Consider the following 22,340-nt stretch of genomic DNA (forward strand, 5'->3'; position numbering starts at 1 on the left):
ACCTATACACCATTACATACCAAAAATTACTCATCTCGGAGGAGCTATCTGAAAAGTCAGTTTCGGCGAACGGTCCTCGTGCAGCTATGCCTAAGCAGGATTAGCATGCGCTGAGAACCGCAGAAGTAACCGCTTCAGGATTTCTTTCTCTCTTGTTCAGACAGGCTCCCTGGAAGGCCAGTTTTTCAGGAAGACTGGTAAACTCGAGTCCCTGAGCGAGCAAAATCTTGTCGACAGCGTGGAAGAAGATATCAAAAGTTATATATGCCGCAGTGGTAGCCCCAAATCAAGCTTCATTTACATAAGGAACAACGGTGGCATCGACACTGAGGAGAGCTACCCCTACGTTGCAAGAGTAAGTATGCGCTCCTTGAAATAAGAAATGACGGTATTCCGCAAGACGATGATCTCTGCAACCTTACCCGGCGGAGAACACTGGCTCCCCTGCAGTCAGCATTAGTGCTTTCTTGTGTGAGCTAAGCATAATTTACCATTACGACACGGAAGGCTCAAATTCACAATATACGTGTAATCCGTGAGAGGCTTGAAATATTTGGTCTGACCACCTTCTACAGGCTTTCCGCATGCCGTTTTTGCTTGGCCGTTTAAACACGTCATCATATGGTCAGGAGGGCTCAGTCTTAACCAGTAATGTTTAATTCGGGGAAACAATTAAAGGAGCTGCCGATGTGTCGCTTTTGTTCTGCGCGCCATGCACGCACTACGGTAAGTGTGCTCGTAGACATGGGGGCTATAACGTACTGTCTCGTTCATTACTGAGTACCAGCAAATTGTAGCTGCCGGTTTTCAAAGAAGATAAAAGTTCCTGTAATGTCCCCAAATATCGGGGAGAAAGCATATATGAATGATCGATGGTTGTTAAGTCATTTATAAATTTTCCTGCACGTGCCTACATTATTCCTTTTTTCCAACTGGTCAATTCATAAAAAAAAGCCAAAAGAGCACCAGTTTGGTGCAAAGAAGTTGTCATCTTGTGCTAATTTTTTAACCATAGCCTTAAAAATCAGTTTTTCATTGAGGAAGGTGTCGGATGTCATCGCATTCAGGCTTACTCTTTCGCTCTCTCTCTGATCAAGTTCGTTCTTTGGACCACAGTTGTCACCATTATCTCAGAAGAAACACGAGTTTTTTAGCCGAATGCACTGCTAGCGTGCTTTGGTACACATTATATGTCAGAAAAACCACAATTGTCTGCAGTAACATATAATTATTTCGCTACATTCTGTCCAGAAAGTGTATATACTAGCAAAAATATATGTTGTCAGTGAGTACGTGACAAACCATACATCAAAGAGTTATTCCCCAAACGAATTGTTTTGAGCGTCTGGCATCGACCCATCTACTTGTTATTGTACTTGCAAGCAGCAATAGCTTGTATGCCAAAATTTGATTTCTATTACACGAAAGGAATTATCAGAAAATGACACAACAGGTTGCTCGACGTTCGCTTTGTGTCGCACATTGGCACACCTTCTGCCGTCAAACGATGGTCTCACAGCGGCAGCGTGCAGCTCATTTATAAATCCTTGGCTGCTCAGAACATACAAAGAACTTTTTGCACAAGACCAATGTGAAAATCAGTGCGCGGCGCACATTTTTCATGCCGTGAATTCTTGACAATAGCTTAAAAGTTTAAGGCTATTAGCGTCACCCAGAAGTTCAAAGAGTTGTGCCCGAAGAATTTGATTTCTTGCTCTGTAGACGAAGGACCGCAAAAAAAATTAAAGATAAAACAATACGAACATGCAACGCTTAATACTAAACTCTGCTTTGCGTCCTTGCGTTCGTGTGTTGTCTTCCTTTTGGGCGCCATTTACTGATCTAATTCGGTTAGCATGCCTCGCTGTCACGGATCTCTCCGGAGAACACTCGGACCGAAAGAATGGACTAGGCGACGGGTGTACCCACACAAACGCACATTTAATACACTCTACGGGGCACACACACACTAGAACACAAAACTAACACAACTACCACGAAACACAAAGACTATAAATACACACAACCCGGGCACACTGCTACTAGCGTCTACTACTAGTGTTCTACTATTAGCGGTCGGCGTTCGTGCTCACGGTTGGTTCGGTGTGGCAGCGGCGTTGTATGGATCCAGTAGGCGGCGTCGAGGCGGCGTTCGCCGTGCTTGGGCTGGCGTGGCTGGCGGCGTCGTATAAGCTCCCGGTCCAAGCGCCCGTGGAGATGATGCCGGTGTTGTTGGCTTTGGCGGCGGCGTCGCTGGCTGCGTCGTTAAGCTCCAGGTCCAAGTGCCCGTGGAGATGATGCCGGTGTTGTTGGCGTTGGGGGCTCCACCCGGATGGGTTGCAACAGCACTGGAGACACCCCTGGCCGTAGCAGGTGGTAGCGTCATCTGTTGACTCCCCGGAACGGGCTCAGGCACGGCAGGAAGTCCACGATACGGAGTCGTAGAACGCGAGCTCACCGCAGCAGTAGCCGGCGTCGCTCTCTTCTAGCCAAAGTGTCCTTGACCCGCCGGAGCCTCCGCTTCTCTGCTGTTCCCCCCTGTGCCTCGCTCTCGCTCGCCCTTTTATAGCCTCGGTGTTAGTCCACGTAAGCCTTGTCGTCGTCGTCTTCTGTTCTCCACCAATCATCTCTCTCCACGTCACCGTATGCTTCTCCACCAATCATCTCTCTCCACCTCAACAAATGCTTCATCTTCCTCTTCTTTATTCTTCGGTTAATTCGCATCGTCTTCTTCACACCTTTTTCCTTTAAAATTTAATTTAGGCTCCTAATATATGTGACAAGGGCCCCCTCTCTCAAGAGTTTTTCCATGAAACACTGCTCACGTCATCCTCATCTTCAAGCCATCCAGCCAACCGACTATCTTCTGTGACGATTCTGGACTCAGCACACACACCACACCGAAGATGTCCAGCATACACCAAACGCACACCACTTACACGGCACACCAAAATGCGTTTTCAGAACACTATCACACCACTGCCGTTTTCCGTACAGAGTCCATAATAAACATGTTCGTGTCCACAACACGCACCCTTGTTTGATCACATGACACCACCACCACCACCACCAACAACAACAACAACAACAACAACAACAACAACAACAACAACAACAACAACAACAACAACAACAACAACAACAACAACAACAACAACAACAACAACAACAACAACAACAACAACAACAACAACAACAACAACAACAACAACAACAACAACAACAACAACAACAACAACAACAACAACAACAACAACAACAACAACAACAACAACAACAACAACAACAAGGTAAATCCCAGAGACACATTAACCCAGCAACAACATGATATATCCCCGAGACACCCAGAGCTGACCAGTTAGCTCTATCTCTATACAAGTCTAATTTGTGACATCAGACCTCAATTTGGCTTGGCCCATCCCAAAATGTCTCCCCCTTAATTTGGAGTAGAGCTGTAATCCTCTGTCTGCATTGAAATTGGGCTTCTTCAGTACCTCATCCTCTAATGCATTTTTATTCCCACTGAACGTGGACACCTCGGCAGCATCACCTGTCTCCTCGGCCACTACCGAACAAGTTGCTCTGGAGGCGTACCGCCGTACGGGATCTCGTTCTTCATATTTCTTCAATATATTAACATGGAAAACCCTCTTAGTGCCATCTATCACTACCTCACAATCCATGTCCTTTTTCTTCCGCGTCACAAGGTAAGGGCCCTTCCACTGCATCAGTAACTTATTATGATCCGTGGGTAGCAGGACAAGAACCCTGTCGCCCGGATTCTGATTTCTGTTAGTTTCTTTCTTTTCATAACATCCCTTGTGGCGTTCACGCGCCTTTTCCAGGCTTTGAAGTGCAAGCCTGCATGTTTCATTCAACCTATCCCGCAACTCAAACACGTATGTGTATGTTGTCTTAAGATCTGATGAAATCTCTTTATTAGCCCACAGCTCCTTGGGTATTGCAAGTAGACTTCTAACGGTTCTCCCATATAACATCTCGAAAGGCGAGAAACCAAGACTCGTTTGCGGTACTTCGCGGTAAGCGAAGAAAAGAGCTGGGAGATATCTATCCCAATCAGTAGGTCTCTCCTGGCACATTTTCTAGATCATATTTTTGAGGGTGCCATTGAACCGCTCCACAAGCCCATTACACATGGGATGGTAAGGCGTCGTCAATAACCGCCTCACTGACAAAAGGCGGTTAACCTCCTTCATTAGCTCCGATGTGAAGTTCAAGCCCCGGTCACTCAAAATTTCTCTCGGGAACCCATAACGCGAAAACATTTCCACGAGACCCTCCGCCACTTGGATACTATCAATAGTTCTGAGTGGAATGGCGTCAGGATAACGAGTGGCCACGTCAACCAGATTAGGCACATATCAAATGCCTTTGGCGTATACTGGAGAGATTGGCCCCACAATGTCAATCGCCACTCGCTGAAACGGTAGGTCGATGGCTGGAATCTTTCCCAGAGGTACGGGACCAACTCTTCCCTTCGGAACTGTGCGCTGGCACACATCACATGAGCGAACAAAGCGCTTAACGTCACTCTGAACATCCGGCCAAAAGAACTCCTCGGTGATCCTAGACACCGTTTATTGAACACCCTGGTGTCCGGCCATAATGGCGTCATGTCCTAAGCGCAGCACGGCCTCTCGCATATCTCTCGGTAACACCAGCTGTTGGACACGCTTTCCTGAACTAAATATGCATTCCCTGTGCATAAGTCCATTTACCCATTGATATTCGAAGGACGTGCGACTCTTCTTTCTTTTCACTTTTTCCCCGACTCTTTCGAAGCAGGTCTTAAGGCTAGGGTCTTCGTTTTGCCTAATTGCATTTTCTCCCGGTGTTACGCTCAAGCACATCGCACTAGGAGTAGAGAGCGGACGCTCCATTGCTCGGGCTGTCGCTTGAGCTCTTGTCTCCACAGCCGACGAGAAACTGACTGCACCCGTCTGAGCTGTCGCAGGCCTTTCCTCCTTTGGATGTTCTTTAAGGTCGAGCATCCTCCACTCGGGATCGGGGTCTTCAGCGCTTCATTGCACCCGTAATGTTTCCCAAGGTGAGATCGTAGATGGGTTGGTCTACGCATTTTGCCACTACCTGCCCAGTATAATATGGCGCGGACACTAGGATCCTGGCTTCAGGAAGGTACCTCAATGTGCTATCTACAAGTGACGACCGACGCTTCCCCTGTAAGATCCTCGTCCTTCATCAGGCTTCTACGAACCAAGACTTTGTTAGCTCCGCTGTCTCTAAGCACCAATATAGGACGGTCCCCTATTTGCCCAACCACCACTGGCATTGCTGCTTTCGACTTGGGTGTTCCACTCACTGCCTCATTTTCCAGCGGCGTTTGCTCTCCTTTCAGCTTTGGAACTTCGGATGGCGTGACAAGTTCTACCCTTGAGTCCACAACGCATGCAGCTCGGTCCTGCGTTCTGTATCGGCACTCATCAAGAGTATGACCCCTCCTCTTACAACCTTGACACACAACCTGTGTTTTCTGGGCAGCGCTACTAGTCCGACAGTCAGCTGCATGGTGTCCCACCTTGCCGCAGAGAAAACACCTTACTGGCGCCTTTGATGCACTGCCATATGATCTTGGTTATGCCGCATCTGTCTCTAAGGACTTTTGGGTTTCCTCCTTTGCCTTACTCAAATTTCTTAGCTCTTGAGCCTCGAGGAATTGGTCAGCAGTATCGGCGAACTCTTCCAACGAACACAACTTTCCTTCAGTAATAGTGCCAGCTTTGAGCTGCAACACGCTAAAACTTGCTCTGTGAACAGCTTGTCACGCACACCTTCAAAACTCTTTTCTGTGTTTAACATATCAAGCCACCTATCAAAATAGGTGGTCAGCCTGCAGGAAAAATGCTTCGCGGTTTCCGTATCCTCAGGTTTCGCGGTGCGAAATCTCTCACGAAAACCGTCTGCCGTAAGCCTGAATCTTTGGAGGAGTGCCTTCTTGAACTTCTCGTAGTTCATGGAATCAGCAGCAGGCATCCTTCCAAAAGCATTCAGCGCCTCTTCGACTAAACACATGCTCAATGCCGTGGCCCATTCACTGCGCTCCCAGCCTTGCCCCAAAGCTGTCCGCTCGAATCTTTGCAGATATGCATCGAAATCATCTCTATTGTCATCGAAAGGAGCCATCAGCTTTCTTGGACAAACTCTGGCCGGTCTAGGAGATTCTGTACCCGCTAAGGAACGCTGATCATTGTCCGTGATCTCCTCATATCCTCCCACGTCATGCGCCTGTTTCCACAAAATAAACTCCTTCTCCCGTTCTATCCTTCTTTTCTGCTGTTCTTCTGCCTCGCGAGCTCTTCTCTCTGCCTCGCGAGCTCTTTTCTCTTCTCGCTCTTCCGCCTCGCGAGCGTCTGCGCGTGCTTGCGCCCTTTCCTCTTTCTGCCTTTTTGCCTCTTCTGTCTCCTCCTGAAAGAGACGCATCGCCTCTTGCTTGCTTAACCCTAGCTTGAGCGCCAGCTCTAACGTTTTTGCCAAGTCCATACTTTCTGCCATCGAGAGATCGGAAAAATTCGAGAAAAAGCAAAAAAAGAAAAAGGAAATGTATCCTGGCAGGCTCGGCACTTATCTTTGTCACGGATCTTTCCGGAGAACACTCGGACCGAAAGAATGGACTAGGCGGCGGGTGTACCCACACAAACGCACGTTTAATACACTCTACATGGCACACACACTAGAGCACAAAACTAACACAACTAACACGAAACACAAAGACTATAAATACACACGACCCGGGCACACTACTACTAGCGTCTACTACTAGTGTTCTACTATTAGCGGTCGGCGTTCGTGCTCACGGTTGGTTCGGTGTGGCAGCGGCGTTGTATGCATCCAGTAGGCGGCGTCGAGGCGGCGTTCGCCGTGCTTGGGCTGGCGTGGCTGGCGGCGTCGTATAAGCACCCGGTCCAAGCGCCCGTGGAGATGATGCCGGTGTTGTTGGCTTTGGTGGCGGCGTCGCTGGCTGCGTCGTATAAGCTCCAGGTCCAAGCGCCCGTGGAGATGATGCCGGTGTTGTTGGCGTTGGGGGCACCACCCGGATGGGTTGCAACAGCACTGGAGACACCCCTGGCCGTAGCAGGTGGTAGCGTCCTCTGTTGACTCCCCGGAACGGGCTCAGGGACGGCAGGAAGTCCACGATACGGAGTCGTAGAACGCGAGCTCACCAGAGCAGTAGCCGGCGTCGCTCTCTTCTAGCCAAAGTGTCCTTGACCCGCCAGAACCTCCGCTTCTCTGCTTTTCCTCCCTGTGCCTCGCTCTCACTCGCCCTTTTATAGCCTCGGTGTTAGTCCACGTAAGCCTTGTCGTTGTCTTCTTCTCTTCTCCACAAATCATCTCTCTCCATGTCACCGTATGCTCCTCCACCAATCATCTTTCTCCACCTCAACAAATGCTTCTTCTTCCTCTTCTTTATTCTTCGGTTAATTCGCGTCGTCTTCTTCACACCTTTTTCCTTTAAAATTTAATTCAGGCTCCTAATATATGCGACACTCTCCATTTTTCCAAAACCCGTCTCCCAAAGCGATTTCTATTGGTAAAAGAGGTGTTTGAGCCAGTTTGTAATCCTGAGTCTGGGACGAAGGAAAACACAGAGGCCTTCCTTGTGTGCCTTCCTTCGTTCCACTCTCAATTGGCAGTGTTGTTACTCTATCGATGAAGGCTTTTTTGGGATATTTTTTTCCAAAAAAGTTGTCTACAGCGCAATTCCTGATCAAATCAGCTAAGACTTCCTAGCAGATAGGTATTAGTACATGGCTATTACCCGAGCTCTAGTGAACTCTATAGGTGTAGTGTATTGGGCGCGACGTGAGTCGAACAAGTGTTGCAATTATAAAGAGGAATATGATCGGCTGCTGCAGCGGCCGCGAGCGCCAACTGTTTCGGGCCCGGACCTGTCCTCTGCTCCACCAGGGTGCGGCGATAGCCTAGTGCTCTCGTGCAGTGTACAGCGAAGCTGATCTGTTCGCGCTGCGGTGGGTTCGAATGCCAGTCACGTCAATATTTATCTTATTTTTTGATATCTGGTTTGCCCGAGGTCACACTCAAGGTCAAGCATCACACAAACCGGTGAGGCGGTTTGATCTCGTGAAGTAGTGCTTCCGCGCTGAAATGAAACTTCTCTTTGTGGGCATCCAGAGGCAACGGTGCCAGTTCAAAAGGGCCAACGTGGGCGCCAATGTTACGGGCTACGTGAAGCTCAAGAAGGGCTCCGAGAAGGAGCTGAAGGTCGCCCTTGCGACTGTTGGGCCCATCTCCACGTTTATTGACCCCATCTTCCATGTACTGAAGTTTTACGAATACGGTAAGCACTTGGACATAATCGCCTAATTAACCTCGATGCGTGTTGCATGCTGAACACTGCATTTATCTATAAATCACGTAAAAGGAGTGTATCCAAAACGCAGCATAATTGCAGCTTCATCTGTCATCTGTCATCTGGAGAAGAGCTCACAAACGCAAATGAACAAGATTACGGAAATTTTCCTTAAATTGCAAAAAAACTACGGTTTTAGCAGATAACAGATCACTCGCCTTCAGGATAAGTTAGAGAACAAAAGGGGAAAGATACATCCAGCAGAGGCGAGATTACTGGCCGGATTAAGGGAGGAAAGTAATTTTACATGACTACTTGCACTGTAGCTTCCTCCATACCCTTTAGCATAGCGTTGTCGTGTTGGTGACGCCACGAGATGCACTTCCTCTTCCATCTCGCTTATTGTCTCGCTTTACGCGAGATGCGCAGCGATCTCGAATCAAGACTGACATCTATTGCAGGTGATCTCGAAATCGGCAGAGTTAGAGAGCAAAAAAAGATGTTTTCTGCGCTGCTTGGCGATGAGACAAATCCTCATCTCAATCTCTAAAAGGAACAAATATGCAAAATCATGTGAGATGCTGCTTGTGCAACTTTCTAACGTAGTAGTTAGTTCATAACAGCCTAGTAGGAAAGGTGAAATGAAAACGACAATACATATTACTCAGAAAAGGTACTGGAAATTACGCACGCCCCATCGGTCACGTAATCGCGACTATTAGCCCAGCAACTGACCTCTACCAATCTAAAAGAAGCCCCGTCCCGCTTCAGTTGCGGCCTACTTATTCCGGCAAATATCCTCCTGTCGTATGGTGCAAAAGTATAACAAGCCGATGCCATTGGGGATTGCACATTTAAAATTAAGAAGCGGAACTAAGAGGACGACAGACTAACACGTAAAACATCTTCCCCTTGACTATGCTGCATCCTACTACATTTAGTGTCACTTGGAATCAGCTTAAAATTCTCGTTAGCATTTTTTTAGTTTAAGCACTTTTTCGGGCTTATTACCAGTTCTACGCACTACATGACCTGCATACTTCCAATTTTTCTTGCTAATTTATGCTTAAATATCCTCAACTCCCTTTTTTCTTTAATATGGTGCTGTTTTTTTCCTCTGTACTGCGTTTGATGCCCTACGTTACCACTCATTGCGGTTTTCTTGCATTCATTTTAATGTTTAATCGTCTCCAATATCTCCGCAATAAAAAAACAACCATATGTAATTTGCCCATCATACTATTCACGAATATGCGAGGGCTCCTATATATAGCATGGGAATGACCGCCATATTCACTACACCTTGTTGTTATTCACATGCTAACTCTCTTTATATTTTTAAAAGTTTAAATGCATGTAGCGCATGAACAGGTTCATGCTTCGATACAGTCAAGCTGAATAAAACTTGACTTGTAGAATGCCGTACCTGTCACCACCTGCCACCGCCGCGTACATGAAAGCGCGGCTAAGGTGTCCACTGACCCAGGGAGCCAATTATGCGCATCATTGAATTTTTCATCGTGAATTCCCAATGTACGCCGGCGGCCTGTGCTCCACTGCCGCGTTTCTGCAGCAATGTTGTCAACGGCCACGCGCTTTGCTCTATAGTGCCATATTTCTGCCATAACGTTGACCACGCCAACGTATGCAGCGCACATCGTTCTGCCACTACAGCCACATAGCTCAAAGCGCGAATATAAGTTTGATAATAGTATTAGTTAATAAAGAAGACGGTGCGCCTGCACAGCGCGAGAGCGTATTGTAGTTTAACACGAGGCGTGTTTGGCTGAGGCTCTCAAAGGGAGATTATGGGTCGAGACAATTTATTTCTTTCTGTCGAGTCTGGAGGAATTGGCCTTGTTCACATGTTTGTTCACCGGCTTGTTTCACGGTTTTTCTTCAAAGCTGCGAGCCACCCATTTCTGCTAGCGGTGGTTAGAAGGTGACTGAGTTTTTGTCTGTCTTATCTGTTTGCTGCGACTGGCCATTCCTAGAGGGAGCTTTGTGGGGTTTCCTGAAGGAGGTTGCTGATACCTTTTGATTTAATGACTCTTCTCTTCTCGTTTATTCAACCTGTCAAGGAGGCAGATGATAAAAGTACTAATAGAATCTCTATTCCCTGCACCTGTCTATCGGCAGCCTTCCATTGGTTTTATAAATTCTTGTGCATTGAACCGAGTTGTATTGAATCGAGCGTGTCGAAGAGCCGCATATGGATCGACACGCAGAATTGCTTCGTTCATCTAAGACTCTGTTCAGTGAATAGTGGCCTTAGTTCCGGGAGGTTTCTGTTGTGCAGGACCGGCTGCCTGAATGGTTGCCGATTCTTTACGCATTCTTCGGCAATTTTGATGTGCTGGTTAAGTGCAGCGTACGAAGGCATGAGAATGTGTGTCTGCATCGCGGAACAGTATGTGTGTACGTAAAGCATTTGGTAGCTCAGCGGGTTTAATTTCCTTGAAATAATCAGAGGCAAGAGAATTACATACTCCCCGCCACATAGGGCCTAACACAACAGGAAGCAGCTAGTTGGCGGAGGCTGCAAACGGGAACATTCTTTCACCTACATGTACTTAGCAAGATGTATCCTACACCGTATAGGAACACATGCCCGTGGTGCGGGGCAACCCCTACGGTTTACCATGTAACCTGGGAGTGTCAGCGAAACTACACGTTCCACCAACACAAAACCCCGAGTGCGGAGCAGTGGGCGAGCCGGTTCACCAGCTGCGAGCTCGCCGCCCAAAGGGCAATGGTGCGGCACGCAAGCGAAGCAGCGCGACTCAGTGGAGCCCTGGACTAGGGGCCAAACCCTGCTTTGAAGGTCAAGAGTCTGCAGCGATGAAGACGAATACCGAACGCTAAACGCTTAATGGAGCAAATAAAGATTTTTTTCTCTCTCTCTCCATGGAATAAAGAAAAAAAATTGGCGATATCCTACTGCTCTCGCGCAGTGTCCAGCGAAGCTGAACTGTTCGCGCAGCCACTGGTTCGAATCCAAGGCGCGGATATTTTTTAATTTCTTTTATTTATTATTTCACTGGGAAAAAACTCACAAACTACGCAGACCTACAAACATTGCAGCCTTTTCCTTGTGGTTTAGATACCGGAATTCTGCTTTCTCACTAATAATGCTAATTATCTGAGGGCACTGTTTTATTGATCTATTCATTCTGCAGGTATCGTCGACGAGGCAAGATGCATGACCACTCGTCTGATTCATGTCGTCCTTGTGGTCGGCTATGGCGTCAAGCATAGAAAGAAGTACTGGGTAATAAAAAACAGGTACAGTGTCCTCCCTCAAGCGGAGGGAATAATTCTGGCGCCGAATGGGAAAGGAACTGGGTATAGTTAGTCCTAATAAAACAGCAGTCTATGCTTCCCTGCGATCTCCGGCGGGTCTAGGCGCATGCTCTGGTCACTGTTGTTTTTCATGCCGCAGAAACAACATCAATTGCTCGCTAGGCAGCATAAAAATTCTGTACACAGTACCACTGGTGTCCTGCAGTTTCATTTTGATTGAGTTTCACGCAGAGTTCGCGCTACGCTGTTCGCTGCCGTTCTGTTCATTTTGGTTCCTTTTGTTCTGTCGTTTGTTTCAAAGCTTGCGCAGTCTTGTAATATAGCATAATCATCATCATCAGCCTTACTACACCCACTGCAGGGCAAAGGCCTCTCCCATATCTCTCCAAGTAAGCCTGTCCTTTACCAGCTGCATCCACCCTTTGCCTGCAAACCTCTTAATCTCATCCGCCCACCTAACCTTCTGCCGCCCCCTGCTACGCTTACTTTCTCTTGGAATCCACTCCGTTACCCTTAAGGACCAGCGGTTATCTTGCCTTCGCATTACATGCCCTGCCCAGGCCCATTTCGTTCTCTTGATTTCGACTAGGGTGTCATTAACCCGCGTTCGTTCCCTCACACACTCAGCCCACTTCCGGCCTCTTAACGTTACACCTATCATTTTTCTTTCCATGGCTCGCTGCGTTGTCCTTAACTTAAGCTGAACTCTTTTCGTTAACCTCCACGTTTCTGCCCCGTAGGTGAATACCGGTAAGATAAAGCTGTTGTGCACTTTTCTCCTGAGGGCAATTGGTAAACTGCCATTCATGATCTGCGAGAACCTGCCATATGCGCTCCACCCCATTCTTATCCTTCAAGTTATCTCCCTCTCATGATTCGGATCAGCGGTCACTACCTGCCCTAAGTAGACGTATTCCGTCACAACGTCTAGGCTCTCGCTGCCAATTGTGAACTGTTGTTCCCTTGCTAAGCTGTTGAACATTACCTTGGTCTTCTGCATGTTAATTTTTAACCCATCGTTCTGCTCTGCCTGTCTAACTCATTGATCATGATTTGCTGTTCACTGCCTGAGTGACTCAGCAAGGTAATGTCATCAGCGAATGGCAGATTATTTAGGTATTCTTCATTTACTCTTATTTCCAACTGTTCCCAATTCAGGTCTCGGAATACCTCCTGTAAACAGGCGGTGAATAGCATTGGCGAGATCGTGTCTACTGCCTGACGCCCTTCCTTATTGGAATCTTAATGCTGACTTTATGGAGGACTATAGTAGCTGTGCAGTTGCTATATATATCTTCCAGTATTTTGACATAAGGCTCTTCTACCCCCTGATTACGCAATGCCTGTATTTTTTTTATTCGAGAAGTGTGCCATGAGGCATAAGTTGAAAAAGGAAAGGCGGGAAGGAATGCACGGGATTGAAAGTTAAAAGAAGGAGTGAAGAACCGTTGCGCTGAAGTAGTCGCAGAGGTTGTTAATGAAACGGTTGTCCATTTTCCACTTCACGTAGTCACTTTCGCGGTTCCACCGCAGGCCCACCTCCCTGAGGAGCAGTTTTCTCATAGCAGCCGTCGCTGGGCACGTCCACAACAAGTGCCGCACATCACAAATGTCCGGTGCAGCGCTACAGTGAGGGCACCTGTCAGGTACTGGCAGATCTTTGGCACGCCACCGATGACAGACAGATGGTGTCAGAGCCGCCCCTGCCAGAATACGGCGCACGGATACCTCCTCCTGCCGAGTAAGACTACGGGGGAGAGGGTGCGAACACGGAGGAATTAGAGCGCGTGTTCGCTGGCGCAGAACTTCGGAATCGGAAACATGGGACAGGAACGGATCTGGGGGAAGAGGGGAAGGTGGCGGGTCGTCTAATGTATGAAGATGAGTCATAGCATTGGCTTGAACGTTATGTGGATCCTGGGCATGGCCGCGAATCCAGTGTATGCGCACAGGACATGGATACTTTGCGCAGAGCACATGAATAGATTGTGAAATCTGGAACGTTCGTCGAACAGCCTTAAGCTGTTTAAGGGCGGCGCGGGAGTCGGTTTAAATATGAACTGTATTGAATGTTGGAACGAGCGGAAGGGAAGCAATGGCATTATAAATGGCTTGAAGTTCTAATGTCAGGGGAGTGCACGTATCCGCAGTATACGTCGCGCGAGAGTTGAGATGCGGATGAGATGGACTATACACAGCAGTAACTCCCCTCTCTGCAGAATGTGATGCATCCGTGTATAATATGCACCCTTCAGGCAGATACGCTGCTGATACCGACGGGGAAACAGTGGGGCGATTGTCAGTGAGCTGGCAATAGGACCACGGTGGAAGTGTCCTTAAAAGATGCCTGTAAGTTTGAGAGACTGTTTTCGAGCTCTATTTGCCACCCGTTGGTCGATGATATCACTGAGTGTATTAAGTTGGGCGAACTCCTGTAGCACAGGTATGGGTGTTAAACGAGGCAGATATGTTATGACGCGCATAGCCTCACGATTGATAGCTTCAAGGGCGTCCCACTGTCTGCGGGTGAGACGTTGAAATTGTGCCTGATATACTATCCGTGGCTGAAGGATAGAGCGCACAACCTGGCGGGCCGATGAGCACGTGCGCCACCAGAGCGCATAGCTATGCGGCGAATCAGACCTAGAGTAGCGTGAGCCGATTTACGGGTGGCTGTCAGCTACGGGGTGCCAGTCCCAGATGTATGGAAGAGAAGACCAAGAATACGAACAGTTTCTACCTGAGGAATCAGAGAATTATGTACCGTAAAATTTAAAGGGGGAGCTTTCCGTAAGGCGGCTTTATTTCCAATTCGAATGAAACATGATTTAGTAGGAGAGAGTGTTAGACCCAGAGGTGGGAGGCGAGATGTCAATACATCCAGCGCGTGTTGAAGGACCGACTGCTGATAGACGCATCTGGATGACAGCACCACAAGGTGATAACATCGGCATATGCAAGCACGCAGATAGAAGGGATGGTCTCTAGGGCTCGAACAAGAGGAATTAAAGCCACATTAAATAATGTGGGGGCGAGAACGGAGCCCTGCGGCACTCCTCTGTTGGAAGTGAAATTACCAAAGGGCTTTCCGTGGACACGCACGCTGAAGGTTCGATTTGCTAAAAAGGCGTGAATGGAGAGAAGAAACCGGTGAGGGAGACCAAGAGTTTGAAGGGAGGCAAGAATGGCAGAGTGAAGGATGTTATCATATGCTTTTGTTATGTCTGTAGCGATTACGGTTCGTACAAGGTGACTCTGCGGAAAGTGGTCAAGCACGTCAGCAGCCAAAGTAGCAAGGCCGTCCTCCGTTCCAATTTGTGGGCGGAAACCAATTTGGGAATCTGGGTAACAATCATGGGATTCCAGCCACCACGACAAGCGTGCGGCTAGAATGTTTTCATAAAGCTTGCAGATGGTAGGGGCAAGGGAAATTGGACGAAGGGCCGAGAGAGATACTGGAGGCTGACCTGACTTGGGTATTGGAACCACAATATAATGCTTCCAGTCTCCCGGCGTGACGCCAGAAAGCCACACTTCATTAAAGGTATCAAGTAGGGTTTCCAAAGCCCTCCCTTCCAAGTTACGGAATAAGGAGTTAGGTATGCCGTCGTGCCCGGGAGTAGTAGTAGTTTTTAAACGTTCAATGGAGGCCAGCAGCTCTGCCATGGTGAGATCAGAAGTAATCCCAACGGGGGGCTCTGTTACCGATAAGTCAGGTGGAGACGTAGCGGTGCAGTCATGGTTTGGAAAAAATTGACGGGGCGCTTGTCGTGCAAATGTGTCCTCATCCACATTTAGCGCGAGGCGAATGCTCTCTGTGTAATCTGTAACCTGAGAAGGGCGGTCCATGGCGTGAAACACTCTCCAAAGAGGTCGATTGCCCTGCGTAGAAGACAGGCGGGCACACCATGCAGCCCAGCGTTGCCTGCCTAGCCGCTTTGCATAGCGCCGCGCCCGTGCGGTAGCGCGGTGAAGAGTAGGAAGAGCCGAAGGGTCATCGGGGTGACGAGTAGCGTAAAGATCCGCCTGGCGACGAAGAGCCCACAGATTCAAGAGATGTATGTCCGGGTTTGGGTCGCCTTCATTTACAGTGGTGGTAATAGTGTGAGTAGCGAGAACAGCAGAGAGAGTAGACAATTCTGAAGAGGGGTTGAATGTAGATAAATGACTGTCTGCGCGTGCAGAGTCCCATGATGTTATTCGTACAGTGTGGCGTATTTTCCGTAGACGCGTAGGCGTGAGGGAGATAAAAATAGGGCTGTGATCGCTACCTCAAGTATCAGAATCAACAGCCCAACGAGGGTTACCGGGGCCTAACCACCAAGTCAAATCAGGTGAATACGGGCCACTTCGTTGGCGGGTAGAAGTATTCGGGTGGTTTAAAAGTTGAAAGGAGTGATCCGAAAAGCTCCCTTGGATGTGTGCACCCCTTGAGGAATTCGATGCGTAACCCCACGCAGTGTGTGCGCCGTTGAAGTCACCACCAACTAGAATAGGGATACCAGAGTTTGTAGAACGTAGAAAACGAACCCATCCCAGATTGGGAGATGCGGAGCCAGGACGACTATAAAAAGAAACTAGAATAAAGGGTGTGCGTGCAGGTTTTACGAGAAGGGCGACAACCTCTTGACGTGCGTTGCACCACCGTGAAAGGTCGAGCGGTGTGTGCGGAACTGAACTGTGAATATAAATTGCAGATTTACCTGGACTAAGGGAGGAGGCGGTGCAACGGCGATCAGGGATAGTGGGTGAATGGTATGCGCAGAAACCTGAAAGGCGTGGGAGTGCATTATGCTCTTGCAGTAGGAACGCCCATTCCCTCAGCTTTCCGTCGCGAAGGCGGATGTTCACTTCAGAGGCCTTATTAGCGAATCCTCGGCAGTTCCACTGCACCACCACCGATGATGATGCGCTATCCATGACGAGACCGAAGAGCTTCCACGATGAGGGATGTCAGCTGCTTCATCAGCGCTAATATCTTATCCACTGTCGGGGTAGTCACGGCTAACAGATGGTCGGCACCCGATTGTGGGCCAGTGCTTACCCCAGGGGATTCCTCTGATGATTTCTCCCGAGCTATCAGAATTCTTCGAGAGGATTGAGAACGACGCTGTTCCCGGCGCTGGGTGTGTTCGTCTAGTCGGCAGCGAGCCTCCGCGATTGCATTGTCTAAAGTTGTCTTCGTCTGTGGCATCCACATGTGATGGATGCACTGGACGTTTTGGCGTACCATTTGATCCGGGAAGGTGAGCCGCTTGTGCATATGTACGCTGGTGAGGAGACGTATGGTGAGCAGCGGACTCAGATAAAGAAAGTTCAGGGAAGTCGTTGTCGTCACATGCGAGAGCTGCAAAGCGATTACTTGTATGAACATCCATTTTTGCAGGCGACTTGTGAAACTTCTTCACTTGCTTCTTCTTTGGACAAGCGGGGGAGCGAATGTCATGGTCCGGCGATTTGCACAGGGCACAATGAACTGTTGGTTCATTCATGTCGGCCACAGATGCTGTTATTAGGACAGGTATTTTGCATATGTCCTTCTTTGTGGCAGTGATAGCAAAAAAATACGACGAGGTCGGAAGGGCTGAGGTTTGACGATCGCACCGTAGTAGGTAAGGTACTTCGGGAGAGTCAATGGGCCTTGCAGGATGAGCAGGTATGAGCCCCGGCAACCCATAGGCAGTGCTTGCAGTACAACATGAGTTGAGCAGCGAATATTTGCGCGCACCTCCTCGGGAGGGCTCCTGCTGTCGACATGATAAACCATGCAGCGGAGTGTGTCAGGACCAGATGCAAAATATATTTGCACCGGGACATGCTTGCTCTCATCCAGGGGGATCCGCGTAACTGCGCAGTTTCTGGGCGTCCATCAAGGATGACAAGTTTACCGTGATGGTGTTCGATGGGCGATGGACGAGAAACCCGCAGTAGTTCGAAGAACCAAGATCATTGTGGCTTGAACATTCCGGGCAGGGATGGCAGTCATATAAAAGCGCAATGTAGGCTTGATGGTAACGCGGAACGAGTTCGCAGCAGGCGGAAGAGAGCTTTGACTCACGGGAGGCATCTGTGGAGGAGGCTCAGACGCTGGTGACGGCCCTTGGTGGGAATACTGAACTGGCGCGACGGGCACAGTTTCTTGAGGGAGTGCCACGGGCAGGGAGGCGGTAGAGCAGTCCATGTCACAGGCCAAAGTCGTAGCATCGGAATAAGGCGCAGGCTGGAGGCCCAGAGGCGCTGACGATTGTGTGGACGTGGAGGCTGCGTCAGGTGGCAACACAGCGGGCATCCGCGTAGCTGTCGTCGACAACGCAGAATCCATGCAGACGCGTAGCGCGGCCTCGCTCGGCAGCGCCGAGCTAAGCCTAGCTTGCCCCTGAGGGTTCCGGTTGGGTTATCTCACTTGAGAATGCGCCCACCGTGCCGGAAATTTCTCCGCAGGGGCGTCGTCAGCATTCGGTCTCACGGAGGGCACTGTCCGACCGACGCCACACGCGAGAAGACAGCGAAAAGCGAGAACACAGACCTAGAAGGAAGGAAGGAAGGAAGGAAGGAAGGCCTCAGACGTTGCTGGCACATACCCACTACGGGGGAGTGGCCAAGACACAGGCGGTTAATTACTGGATACAGGAAATTTTTGACGGGAAAAGCAGTGGAAATAGTATGTAGTCTGATAGATTGGAAGAGGGAAGGAAAGGGGTCCAGTTAAATTGGAGATCGAAGACGGGACAATTGCTTAATGTGCATAATAGTACACAATGCCTGTAATGTTGCAATGTCTTACTGACAGAGATCAGGAAAAAGAAATTAGAATGGGAGTCGCTGCGTTTCTTGAAGAAAATTTTGCACAGCAGAGCGCACACTCCTGTCGCTTCGTCCAAGCAAAGAAGCGCCAATGGAAAGAACAACCGCGGAAGACACAGGCAAGCCCAGTTGATGAAATGGAATTTGCAAAAGACGCTTCCTCAAATGAGAAAAGCGGCGGCAGAACAGCAGGAAGTGATCTATTGTCTCAGGTTCGGCACAAAAAGGGCACAGTGGGGAAGCTGCCAGGCCAGATCTGTGAAGGTAGAAATTTAGAAGGGGAACCCGGCAACGCAAGCGCGTGAAAGAGACCTCTAGTCTGCGTGAGCGCCAGTCTTTGCTACTCCAAGGATGCAGAAGATGCTGATATTCGGGAGACGATGTAAGAGCCGAGGCAGCAAATTCCTGAAATATTGTGTAGCTGCGAAACCTCACCGCAGCTGTATATGCACACGATGGTAGGACAGCAACAATTGGGCCGCTGAGAGAGGCTCTTGCTAAGGAATCTGCAACCTCATTTAAGTGAAAGCCCATGTGACCTGGTACCCAAAGCAACCTTACCGAATTTAGATGCAGCGGAATCAGGAACTTAAAGAGGCGTAATGGCCGAGAGTCAGTGGGCGAGGATAAGGAAGAGCAAATGGACAGAGAGTCTGTCATAACCACGACCTGGGAAACGGTAGATTCTAATTTTCGTAAGGCTAAGATTACTGCTAATAATTCAGCCAGAAAAATTGGAGTGAAGTCAGGAAGACGGAGAGAAAAAGACCAATCCAATGAAGGTGAAAAAATTCCCACACCTGCCTTTTCGCGATCCTGCGAGGCATCGGTAGCAATAAGAACATGAGAGGGAAAGGACCTTAGGTGGTCCAGCAATAGACCCTGAAGAAGCGGGAAGGGTTGCAGCTTTGCATTCGATGGGAAAATGTCATCGAATTCAATCTGGACAGATGAGGAGTTGTTATATATTTGGCGGACATCAGTGAAATGGATATTTATGCGATCAAGGAGGGACTGCACGTAACATATCTGCGGGGTATGAAATCGAGACCAGGCAGCACTAAAAAAGACGGAAGGTTGACTAAGAAATATTATACTGGAAGCGTGAAGAGGGGAGTCGCACAATTTTAAAAATGTTTGAACTGTTAAAAGGCGAAACCTAACTGATAACGAAGGCATTCGCGCCTCAAGGTGCAGAACAGCATTGGCGACATATTTTGGAAGCCCCAGACAAAGGCGCAACGCCTCACGCTCCAAAAGCACAAGAGGGCGAAGTTTATAGGCAGGAGCTCCTGAGAATAAAACACACCCGAACTCCAAAATTGGGCGGACGTACATTTTATAAATCATCAGAAGCATATGCCTTCTCATGCCTGACCTAGCACTACAAAGCCTGCGCAGGATGCCAATGGCCCGAACTCCTTTTGCAGAAACTTGCTCAATGTGTGGCCGCCAGGAGAGAGTAGAGTCGTATATTACACCGAGATACTTCACCGTCTGAACTTGAGGTATTATGTTATTTCTATAGACCAGGCAGATGTTTACAGGAACAGAAACTGGAAATACTAACAATGCGCATTTCTTCACATTAAGGGACAGATGAATTCTTCCTAGCCAGTTGTCAAGAACATTGAGGTAATTTTGCAGGGTTCGATAAAGAGTGTGAATGTCACCTGCTGATGCAAAAAATGCAATATCGTCGGCGTACACATAAGTTTGCACATTTTGAATGCATGGAATTGAGCTTAGAAAAATGTTAAAAAGAACAGGGGAGAGAACTGATCCTTGCGGAACACCTCTTGTCTGTGGAAATCTCCTTGAGGAAATACCATTTTGGCAGCAGTAAAATTCTCTATTTTCTAAAAAAACAGAAATCCAGGCTACAAAATAGCTTGGGAAGTTGAGTTCCTGTAATCTTAGTAATAGAGTCGAGTGCTCCACGCTGTTGTATGCTTTACTGATATCCAAGGTGACAAGCGCAGCAAACTGTTTTCTATTGCGAGCTAATTTAATACAACTCTCAAGATCAGTATGAGCACACCAAATTGAACAACCCGGCCTGAAACCAATTTGACATGGATTCAATACAGCATTTTCTGAAATGAATGACATGACACGGCCGAGAAGGACCCTTTCCACCAATTTCACTAGGTTCGATGTTAACGAAATAGGGCGTATATTGTCTAAAGTTAAGCCCTCCCCTTGCTTTTTAAGCAATGGAACTATTTCAGCAAGACGCCACTCATGCGGTATCCAAGGACCTTTAATAGAATGGTTAATTAGAGCCAACAGGTCTGCAGGAGATTCATTGAACAAAATTTTGATCATAGATGAAGTGACCTTATCAGGGCCAGGAGCCGCTGGGGATAAGCGCAGAACAATTTGCGACAGCTCAGGCATAGAGACCTCAGTGAAATCACTTGAGGTGCATGTGAATATAGTACAAGGTAAAGCAGATGTAAAGCGAAGCTCTAGGCCACACGCAATATCTTCTAAGGCCTTTGCGATGTCAGCAGGGGACTGAACGAGGGATTCAATGTTGGCAGTCGGAGGAATCACCTTGTTGCGCCCCATGAAACTAAACAAGGCTCGTTTACTTCCCGATTGGGAAATGAAATCATAATGATTTGTATTATACTCCTCCTTTGCACGGGCGACAGTGCGCCTAAATGTTGCTGCAACATACTTATAATCCAGCCAATTTTTTGGGCATTGATTGATGAGAAGTTTCTTCCAAGCTGCTTTCCGTCGTCTATATGCACGCGTGCACTCAGAATTCCACCAATTGTTCGCGATTGCACCCTTTGTTCTCTTAACCAAAAATTCAGACTTTTGCCTTGCATGGTCCAGTACTGAACATAGATGTGCAGCCTTGCTTTCGGCACTTATCTGAGCGCGAGTGTCTGAAGTGATTTGGAGGGCTGATTTTAGAGTGTCTTGAAAGCAATTGTAATTTATTAACGTGCGCTGATGTCGCTCAGGAAGAGTTAATTTACACGCAAACTTGAAACTAATCGGTAGATGATCACTGTTTGTTGCACAGTCAACAGGCGCCCAAGACATAACGGAGACTCCTGGGGAGGAAAAAGTTAAATCCAGGGCCGAGCGGCATTGACTGCGAACAAACGTAGGCAATCCGGAATTGTTGCAGATCAAGTTGTTGCCAGAAGCCCAATCAAATAGCCTAGAACCAAAGCTGTCTGTTTTAAACCCCCAAGTCACATGGTGCGAATTGAAGTCGCCAAGTAATAGAACCTGAGATCGGCTACTAGACATGAGTGAGTCAAGGGGCCGAGTGTCACGCACACCAGACGGGAAATATGCATTAGCTACCGTAAAGGGCTGTTGACCTGGGACACTGAGGTCAACCGCAAGGATTTCACATTCATTGTCCGCATATTGAAAAGAAATGCATGCCCTGTAGCAAAACTTTTTAGATATGAGCAATAACAACCCTCCCCCTCGTGATGACCGGTCAAGCCGGAACGGATGGTAATCCTTGAGATGATAATTGAAATTTGGAGTTAGCCATGTTTCCTGTAAAGCAACTAAATCTGGTAGAAGCTGATTGCATAGGCAGTTTAAATCTATTGAAGCTGAGAATATTGATCGACAATTCCACTGGAGGACACTTAAGAACCCTATCTTGGCGGAAGTGCCGCAGCCGCGACTGCCTTTTCTAGAAGACTGGTCTTAGCGTTTTGACTTGTGTGACTTTTCTTTGTCTTTGACTGGGGGCAAGATGGACCTGCAATATTCAGAGGAGACCCACTTCGTTTCTGGGCGCGGAGATCACACTCCATATCAATACAATCCATAGAGGATGCGTCCATAACGCTATTCGAAGGAGAGGGCTGAGAGGTCTTTTGTTGCTCACATTGTTTTT

The 22,340-nt window shown here is 48.2% G+C and overlaps 1 pseudogene; it reads left to right on the forward strand.

The window, feature by feature from the left end:
• Window positions 1–22,340, forward strand: part of LOC144108637 (uncharacterized) — a 199,260-nt pseudogene that overhangs the window by 170,347 nt on the left and 6,573 nt on the right.

This window comes from Amblyomma americanum, chromosome 10 (assembly GCF_052857255.1).
Source record: "Amblyomma americanum isolate KBUSLIRL-KWMA chromosome 10, ASM5285725v1, whole genome shotgun sequence".
NCBI classification, from domain to species: Eukaryota; Metazoa; Arthropoda; class Arachnida; order Ixodida; family Ixodidae; genus Amblyomma; species Amblyomma americanum.